The following is a 10936-nucleotide window of genomic DNA, read 5'->3' as shown; positions in this document are numbered from 1 at the left end:
ATTTTATGGGGCTTTATAACCTTGGTAACAAAATTGACAAGAACATTTAAAAAATGGAAAAATAATAGGTCAATCTCTCATATGATCATAACAAAAATCCTATACAAAATATAGTATCTCTGTGGAGAAAATGTTAAAACTTTGTTGAAAAATATTAAAGAGATCTAAATGAATAGAGAGGTATGCCATATTCATGGATAGACACACACAATATTGTAAATGTCCGTGATCTCCCAAATTAATCTATAAATTCAATACAATTCCAGTCAGAATCCCAACCAGGTTTTTCTTGGTGTAACTTAAAAAGCTGATTATAAATGTTATATCAAAAAGTAAAGGGCCAAGATTAGCAATAATCCTTTAAGATAGGTAGCTTTTGTGCCTATTTCATATATGAGAAAACTGAGGCACAGAATGGTTAAGTAATTTGGTCAGGGTCACATAACCAGTAAGCAGCAGGACCAGAACTCAAACCCAGGAAATTTGGCTCCAGATACCACACTTTTAAAATCCACACTAGGGAATTCCCTGGTGGTCCAGTGGTTAGGACTCTGCACTTTCACTGTTGAGGGTGCAAGTTCAAGCCCTGATTGGGGAACTAAGATACTGCAAGCCATGCAGCCAATCAATCAATCAATCAATCAATTTTTTAAAAGGAAAAAAAATAAAATCCACACTAGATAATTTTGAAGAACAATTTGGGGGGGTTCACTCTGCCTCATATTAAGACTGACATAGAGCTATAGAGATTTAGAGAGTGGTATTGGTACAAGAGAAGACAAATAGGCCAATGGAACAGAATAGAGAATCTAGAAATAGATACAAAAGACCAGTCCTAACAAGGAAGCTATAATTAAAATTCATTCATTCAACAGATGTTTATGAAGCATCAACTATGTGGTAGGCACTAGAAATATAGCAATGAATAAGAGACAAATCTCTTCTCTCGTGGAGTTTACATTTTAGTGGAGGAAGACAGAAAATAAATATATAAAGCTATAGAATATCCTAAGTAGTTTGCCATAGTGAAGTGGGTGCTATTGTGGCAGCAGGAAACAGTGAAATCAGCAGAAGCCCATGAGCCCTGTGGAACATATTGCTGTAGGTAATGTTGAGGCAGTGGGAGGAGTGGTTGATAATTTCAGAGATCCGGAATGGGGCCAGTAGTAGCTTCTCTATTTTAGATTAAGATTGGCTGGACAGTTGGGGCAGGAGGAGAGCCAGGCCAGGTTCCCTAAATGTTCAGCACCCCCATCGTGATGAGCAGTGTTTGGAAACAGAGATGCTTCCTTCAGGGTGTCGTTGGCAGCCTGGACCTTTCCCAAGGCATTGACCTAGTGGTGACAGGTAGTGCAGGAAAGTGACAGCAATGGCATGCTCATTATTGAGGCCATGGGATTCTGGGTGAAGCATAATGGTCATACAGGACATTTGGGTCAGCCTTTGAATGAAGGCACTAGGATATCATGTGGTACAAGCAGGGGAGTGTCCTGTTAGATTTAGATATGAAGCCACCAAACATCCCTGTGGATTATATTCAGAATTTCTACTGTCCACAGAAATGAACTTCTGGAATAGCACTGTGGCAGGAATTTATTATTTTTTTTTAAGACTTGGAGATAATTTTTAAAAATTGAGGTATAGTTGAGTTACAATGTTGTGTTAGTTTCAGGTGTAGAGCACAGTGATTCAGTTATATATATATATATTTTTTTCAGATTCTTTTCCATTATAGGCTATTACAAGACATTGAATATAGTTCCCTGTACTATACAGTAGGTCTTTGTTGTTTATCTATTTTATATATAGTAATGTGTATCTGTTAATCCCAATTCCCAATTTATCCCTCCCACTTTTCCCCTTCGTAACCATAAATTTGTTTTCTATGTCTGTGAGTCTGTTTTGTAAATAAGTTTATTTGTATAATTTTTTTACATTCAACATATAAGTGATATCATATATTTGTCTTTCTCTATCTGACTTACTTCACTTAGTATGATAATCTCTAGGTCCATCCATGTTGCTGCAAATGACATTCTTTCTTTTTTATGGCTGAGTTATATTCTATTGTGTATATGTACCACATCTTCTTTATCCATTCCTCTGTCAATGGACATCTAGGTTGCTTCCATGTCCTGGCTATTGTGAATAGTGTGGCAGAAATTTCAACCATACTGACCTCTTTGTTTTTTCAAACATACTTTATCATTTTTACCTCAAGGCCTTTGTGCTTGCTGTAATAATCTTCTTTCATACATTTGTGGTATTTCAACTCAAATATCACCTCTTTAAGATAGGCCTTCTCTGACTACCCTATGTAAAGTGCACCCTCAGTCACTCTCTATCACATCCCATTGCTTAATAATCTTCTTAACACTTACCACTATCTAAAGTTATCTTGTGTATTTGTTTGCTAGTTTACTTTTCTATTTTCTACTCATATGTAATCTCTGTGAAGACAGAAACCATTTCTTTTTGGATCACTACTTTATCCCCATATAGTAAATGCTCAATAAATATTTGTTGAGGAAAGAAGGAAGGAAATGTATCTGCCAGGGGAGCAAAAGATAACTTGTCCTAGTGGAACAAGAATTTGAAGCCCTCTCTGTTGATCCTTTGGATAGATTTCAGCCTAATGCCCGTGCTTGATTGTTGCCATTAGCTGAAACCAGAAAGCAAGGACTCAAAGCTTTCTGGTCATAGAATTTACCAGGGTGAACCTGTAACATTGCCTCCACAACTCTGGTTTCTGAAAGAGGGCATTTCTCCCTATCCCCCCTCATCTCCACCACCTCCACTCCCTGCTTGTGGTTCTGGTTGTCTGGCTGCCTAGGAAGACATCATACTTCTGGCATGAACTGAATTTCTCTTTTTCCTTAGGTGTTTTCAATTGCCATGATTTAAAAACTATGTAATGTGATTAACACTTTTAATGATTTGTCTTGATGGGATGATTGTTTGTTATGTAAAATTGGGCAAAGGGGCAACTGAGTCCATTAGTCCTTTTTTTACATTGAATATTTCATTAAATACATTTTATTTCTTCTTCTTTCTTTCTTTCTTTTTTTCTTTCCTTTTCTTTTCTTTTTTCTTTCTTTCTTCCTTCCTTCCTTCCTTTCTTTCTTTCTTTCTTTCTTTCTTTCTTTCTTTCTTTCTTTCTTTCTTTCTTTCTTTCTTTCTTTCTTTCTTTCTTTCCTTCCTTCTTTCTTTCTTTCTTTTTTTCTCAGTATTGTGTTTGTAGTAACAAAATGGTAAGATTATATGTAAAATCTAAACTACATGCTCTGGAAACATTTTTTTTTCACATGCATTTGGCTTAAAAGGGTAGGTGTATGAACACTTTCTGAATACAACACAGCCAAAATTTTTGTAAATCCATTTATTTTCCATTTTCATATTTGTGCTATATAGCCAAATAACATTTTAGATAAAATTGATTGACTCAGTATAAACTGTTACAGTGCATACTGATTGTATATAAAAACCTTATATATGACAAGTTAAAAAAAAAGAAAAACAGTGATGTTCTATTGTGTGAATGGTAGAGGATTGAGAAAGGGGATGCTCAAGGTAATTTTTGTAATAGGTACTGTTGACTATTCCAAGTCACTGTTTTGAATACTTTGTATTAATTCATCTAAATGTTGAACAATCCTATGAAGTATGTACTATTGTTATCATTGTCATTTTACTTGTGGGGGAATGGTAGCATAGACATATCAAGTTACTTGTCCAATGTCACACAGTTGGGAAATGGTGGAGCTAGAATTTGATCCCAGGCAGTCTGACCCCAGAGACCTTTCTCTAAGCCACTACACTGGTAGTCTTCATTGCTAATAATTCTCCTTCCCACTTGGGATAATTGCCCTCAGCTGGAGACAGATGCTCAGAGGAGAAAGTAATGGGAACTTGGATCCTCTAGGGACAAAGAAGTCTCCAACCCTTGGAAGTCTCTGTTTCAATGAATGTGTGTGGGAGGTGTATGTATTAATGCATATATACATATTTATGCAAACTCATTTATTAATCCCTGCCTCAATAGCTACATATACATCAATAATATAGATTAGAAAATGTAATGGTGAAAAAATTCAATTGCCAATAGCAATAGCAAGCATAGAATGCCTAGGAATATAAATTTTACAAAAGTTTAAGACATGTATATGGAAAGTATAAATACCTAGGAATATAAATTTAACAAAAAAGTGCAAGACCCATATGAAGAAAAGTATAAAATTCTACGGAGAAATATAAAAGACTTTGATAAATAGTGAAACAGACCTTGTTCTTAGATAGGAAGACTCAATATTGTAAAAGTTGCCCATTCTCTCATAATTAAACTATACATTCTCCCAATGAAAATTCCAAGAGTTTTGGGGGTTGTTTTTATTTTTTTGAAATTTAAAAAATTATTCTGTAGTTTATCTGGAAGAATAAATATTAAGGAGTAGCAAGGAAATTCTGATAAATAAAACTAAGAGAGGATTTACCCTACCAGATATTAAAATTTATTACAAAGTTACAATAATTAAGATACTGTAGCATTATCCTAGGAATAGAGAGACAGATCAGTGGAATCAAAATAGAAAATCCAGGGAGGAGCTTCAGGATGGCAGAAAAGTAAAACGTGGAGATCACCTTCCTCCCCACACATACATCAGAAATACATCTAAATGTGGAACAACTCCTACAGAACACCTACTGAATGCTAGAAGAAGACCTCAGACCTTCCAAAAGCCGTGTGGATGACAGGCTCTTGGTGCACCAGCCAGGCATCAGGGCTGTGCCTCTGAGGTGGGAGGGCCAAGTTCAGGACATTGGTCCACAAGAGACCTCCCAGGTCCACGTAATATCAAACAGTGAAAACCTCCCAGAGATCTCCATCTCAATGCCAAGACCCAGCTCCACTCAATGACCAGCAAGCTGGAGTGCTGGACACCCTATGCCAAACAACTAGCAAGGCAGGAACACAACCCCACCCATTAGCAGAGAGTCTGCCTAACATCATAATAAGGCCACAGACACCCCAAAACACACCACCAGACGTGGACCTGCCCACCAGAAAGACAAGATCCAGCCTCATCCACCAGAAAACAGGCACTAGTCCCCTCCACCAGGAAGCCTACACAACCCACTGAACCAACCTTAGCCACTGGGGGCAGACACCGAAAACAACGGGAACTATGAACCTGCAGCCTGCGAAAAGGAGACTCCAAACACAGTAAGTTAAGCAGTATGAGAAGACAGAGAAACACACAGCAGATGAAGGAGTAAGGTAAAAACACACCAGACCTAACAAATGAAGAGGAAAGAGGCAGTCTACCTGAAAAAGAATTCAGAATAATGATAGTAAAGATGATCCAAAATCTTGGAAATAGAATGGAGAAAATACAAGAAACGTTTAGCAGTGACCTAGAAGAAGTAAAGAGCAAATGAACAGTGATGAACAAAACAATATATGAAATTAAAAATTCTCTAGAAAGGATCAATAGCAGAATAACTGAGGCAGAAGAATGGATAAGTGACCTGGAAGATAAAATAGTGGAAATAACTACTGCAGAGCAGAATAAAGACAAAAGAATGAAAAGAATTGAGGACAGTCTCAGAGACCTCTGAGACAACGTTACACACACCAACATTCGAATTATAGTGATCCCAGAAAAAGAAGAGAAAAGAAAGGGACTGAGAAAATATTTGAAGAGATTATAGTTGAAAACTTCCATAATATGGGAAAGGAAATAATCAAGTCCAGGAAGCGCAGAGAGTCCCATACAGGATAATTCCAAGGAGAAACACACCAAGACACATATTAGTCAAACTATCAAAAATTAAATGCAAAGAAAAAATATTAAGCAGCAAGGGAAAATCAACAAATAACATACAAGGGATCCCTATAAGGTTAACAGCTGATCTTTCAGCAGAAACTCTGCAAGCCAGAAGGGAGTGGCAGGACATATTTAAAGTGATGAAGGGGAAAAACCTACAATCAAGATTACTCTACCCAGCAAGGATCTCATTCTATTTGGTGGAGAAATTCAAAGCTTTACAGACAAGCAAAAGCTAAGAGAATTCAGCACCACCAAACAAGCTTTACAACAAATGCTAAAGGAACTTCTCTAGGCAGGAAACACAAGAGAAGGAAAAGACCTAGAATAACAAACTCAAAATAATTAAGAAAATGGTAATAGGAACATACATATCGATAACTACCTTAAATGTAAATGGATTAAATGCTCCAACCAAAAGACATAGACCGGCAGAATGGATACAAAAACAAGGCCCATATATATGCTGTGTACAAGAGACCCACTTCAGACCTAGGGACACATACAGACTGAAACTGAGGGGATGGAAAAAGATATTCCATGCAAATGGAAATCAAAAGAAAGCTGGAGTAGCAATTCTCATATCAGACAAAATAGACTTTAAAACAAAGACTATTACAAGACACAAAGAAGGACACTACATAATGATCAAGTGATCAATCCAAGAAGAAGATATAACAATTGTAAATACTTATGCACCCAACATAGGAGCAGCTCTATACATAAGGCAAACACTAACAGCCATAAAAGGGGAAATCGACAGTAACACAATCATGGTAGGGGACGTTAACACCCCACTTTCACTAATGGACAGATCATCCAAAATGAAAATAAATAAGGAAACACAAGCTTTAAATGATATATTAAACAAGATGGACTTAATTGATGTTTATAGGACATTCCATCCAAAAACAACACAACACACTTTCTCCTCAAGTGCTCATGGAACATTCTCCAAGATAGATCATATCTTGGGTCACAAATCAAGCCTTGGTAAATTTAAGAAAATTGAAATCGTATCAAGTATCTTTTCTGACCACAATGCTATGAGACTAGATATCAGTTACAGGAAAAAATCTTTAAAAAATACAAACACATGGAGGCTAAACAATACAGTACTTCATAACCAAGAGATCACTGAAGAAATCAAAGAGGAAATCAAAAGATACCTAGAAACAAATGACAGTGAAAACATGACAACCCAAAACCTATGGGATGCAGCAAAAGCAGTTCTAAGAGGGAAGTTTATAGCAATACAATCCTACCTTAAGAAACAAGAAACATCTCAAATAAACAAGCTAATATTACACCTAAAGCAATTAGAGACAGAACAAAAAAACCCGAAAGTTCGCAGAAGGAAAGAAATCATAAGGATCAGAGCAAAAATAAATGAAGAAGAAATGAAGGAAACAATAGCAAAGATCAATAAAACTGAAAGCTGGTTTTTGAGAAGATAAACAAAATTGATAAACCGTTATCCAGACTGATTAAGAAAAAAAGGGAGAAGACTCAAATCAATAGAATTAGAAATGAAAAAGGAGAAGTAACAACTGATACTGCAGAAATAGAAAGGATCATGAGAAATTACTACAAGCAACAATATGCCAATAAAATGGACAACCTGGAAGAAATGGACAAATTCTTAGAAATGCACAACCTTCCAAGACTGAATCAGGAAGAAATAGAAAATATGAACAGAGCAATCACAAGCACTGAAATTGAAACTGTGATTAAAAATCTTCCAACGAACAAAAGCCCAGGACCAGATGGCTTCACAGGTGAATTCTATAAAACATTTAGAGAAGAGCTAACACCCATCCTTCTCAAACCCTTCCAAAATATAGCAGAGGAAAGAACACTTCCAAACTCATTCTACGAGGCCACCATCACCCTGACACTGAAACCAGACAAAGGTGTCACAAAGAAAGAAAACTACAGGCCAATATCACTGAACATAGATGCAAAAATCCTGAACAAAATACTAGCAAACAGAATCCAACAGCACATTAAAAGGATCATACAACATGATCAAGTGGGGTTTATCCCAGGAATGCAAGGCTACTTCAATATACGCAAATTAACCAATGTGATGCACCATATTAACAAATTGAAGGAGAAAAACCATATGATCATCTCAATAGATGCAGAGAAAGCTTTCCACAAAATTCAACACCCATTTATGATAAAAGCCCTGCAGAAAGTAGGCATAGAGGGAACCTTCCTCAACATAATAAAGGCCATATATGACAAACCCACAGCCAACATCATTCTCAATGGTGAAAAACTGAAACCATTTCCACTAAGATCAGGAACAAGGCAAGGTTGCCCACTCTCACCACTATTATTCAACATAGTTTTGGAAGTTTTAGCCACAGCCATCAGAGAAGAAAAAGAAATAAAAGGAATCCAAATCAGAAAAGAAGAGGTAAAGCTGTCACTGTTTGCAGATGACATGATACTATACATAGAGAATCCTAAAGATGCTACCAGAAAACTACTAGAGCTAATCAATGAATTTGGTAAAGTAGCAGGATACAAAAGTAATGCACAGAAATCTCTTGCATTCCTATACACTAATGATGAAAAATCTGAAAGAGGAATTAAGGAAACACTCCCATTTACCACTGCAACAAAAAGAATAAAATATCTAGGAATAAACCTACCTAAGGAGACAAAAGACCTGTATGCAGAAAACTGTAAGACACTGATGAAAGAAATTAAAGATGATACAAATAGGTGGAGAGATATACCATGTTCTTGGTTTGGAAGAATCAACGTTGTGAAAATGACTCTACTACCCAAAGCAAGCCATAGATTCAATGCAATCCCTGTTAAACTACCAGAGGCATTTTTCACAGAAATGGAACAAAAAATTTCACAATTTGTATGGAAACACAAAAAAACCCCGAATAGACAAAGCAATCTTGTGAAAGAAAAAGGGAGCTGGAGGAATCAGGCTCCCTGACTTCAGACTGTACTACAAAGCTACAGTAATCAATACAGTATGGTACTGGCACAAAAACAGAAATATACATCAATGGAACAGGATAGAAAGCCCAGAGACAAACCCACGCACATATGGTCACCTTATCTTTGATAAAGGAGGCAAGAATATTCAGTGGAGAAAAGACAGCCTCTTCAATAAGTGGTGCTGGGAAAACTGGACAGCTACACATAAAAGAATGAAATTAGAACACTCCCTAATACCATACACAAAAATAAACTCAAAATGGATTAAAGACCTAAATGTAAGGCCAGACACCATCAAACTCTTAGAGGGAAACATAGCAGAACACTCTATGACATAAATCACAGCAAGATCCTTTTAGACCCACCTCCTAGAGAAATGGAATAAAAAACAAAAATAAACAAATGGGACCTAATGAAACTTAAAAGCTTTTGCACAGCAAAGAAACCATAAACAAGACGAAAAGACAACCCTCAGAATGGGAGAAAATATTTGCAAATGAAGCAACTGGCAAAGGATTAATCTCCAAAACATACAAGCAACTCATGCAGCACAATATCAAAAAAACAAACAACCCAATCCAAAAATGGGCAGAAGACCTAAATAGACATTTCTCCAAAGAACATATACAGATTGCCACAAACACATGAAAGAATGCTCAACATCATTAATCATTAGAGAAATGCAAATCAAAACTACAATGAGATATTATCTCACACCGGTCAGAATGGCCATCATCAAAAAATCTAGAAACAATAAATGCTGGAGAGGGTGTGGAGAAAAGGGAACCCTCTTGCACTGTTGGTGGGAATGTAAATTGATACAGCCACTATGGAGAACAGTATGGAGGTTCCTTAAAAACCTAAAAATAGAACTACCATACGACCCAGCAATCCCACTACTGGGCATATACCCTGAGAAAACCGTAATTCAAAAAGAGTCATGTACCACAATGTTCATTGCAGCTCTATTTACAATAGCCAGGACTTGGAAGCAACCTAAGTGTCCATCGACAGATGAATGGATAAAGAAGATGTGGCACATATATACAATGGAATATTACTCAGCCATAAAAAGGAAGTAAATTATTTGTAGTGAGGTGGATGGACCTAGAATCTGTCATACAGAGTGAAGTACGTCAGAAATAGATAAACAAATACCGTATGCTAACACATATATATGGAATCTAAAAAAAAAAAAAAAAGGTCATGAAAAACCTAGGGGCAGGACGGGAATAAAGATGCAGACCTCCTAGAGAATGGGCTTGAGGATACGGTGAGGGGGAAGGGTAAGATGGGACAAAGTGAGAGAGTGGCATGGACATATATACACTACCAAATGTAAAATAGATAACTAGTGGGAAGCAGCCGCATAGCACAGGGAGATCAGCTCGGTGTTTTGTGACCACCTAGAGGGGTGGGATAGGGAGGGTGGGAGAGAGGGAGACGCAAGAGGGAAGAGATATGGGGATATATGTATATGTATAACTGATTCACTTTGTTATAAAGCAGAAACTAACACACCATTGTTAAGCAGTTATACTCCCATAAAGATGTTAAATAAAAAAAAAAAAAGATTTTCCACCTCACTCATAGAGAAATGCCAATTAAAATTCATACTGAGAAATTTATCCATACTGATTAATTAATTGAAACAAATGCACCCCACCAATGCAAAACATTACTGATAAGGAAAACTATATGCAGGGGTGGAAAGAGGGGGTGGGTATATGGAACTCACTGTACTATCTGCTCAATTATTCTGTACATCTAAAACTGTAATAATATAATAAAGTCTGTTAATTATTTTTAATCATGCAAAAACAAAATAGAAAATCCAGAAAAAGCCAAATGTGTAATTTATTGTGTTATAAAAGTCACAGCAGTTTTCTAGGGAAAAGAAATATTCAATAAACACTATTGGGACTACTAGCTAATTATTTAGAAAATAGAGCTGGAGTAGTGCTTATCTCTTTATATCATACAAATTTGGGGTATAAAAATATAAAATTTGAAAAAAAATGAAACCATAAACCCAGTAGAAGGAAACATGAGGGAACATTTCTATAATCTCAAGGTAGCAGAAGCCTTTTCAAGCATGATTTGAAATGAACAAACCATAAAGGGAAGATCGACAGATTTGA

Source organism: Balaenoptera physalus (genome assembly GCF_965194825.1).
Source record: "Balaenoptera physalus genome assembly, chromosome: X".
NCBI lineage: Eukaryota > Metazoa > Chordata > Mammalia > Artiodactyla > Balaenopteridae > Balaenoptera > Balaenoptera physalus.
The sequence above is the reverse complement of the archived record's forward strand: the minus strand, read 5'-3'. Positions refer to the sequence as shown.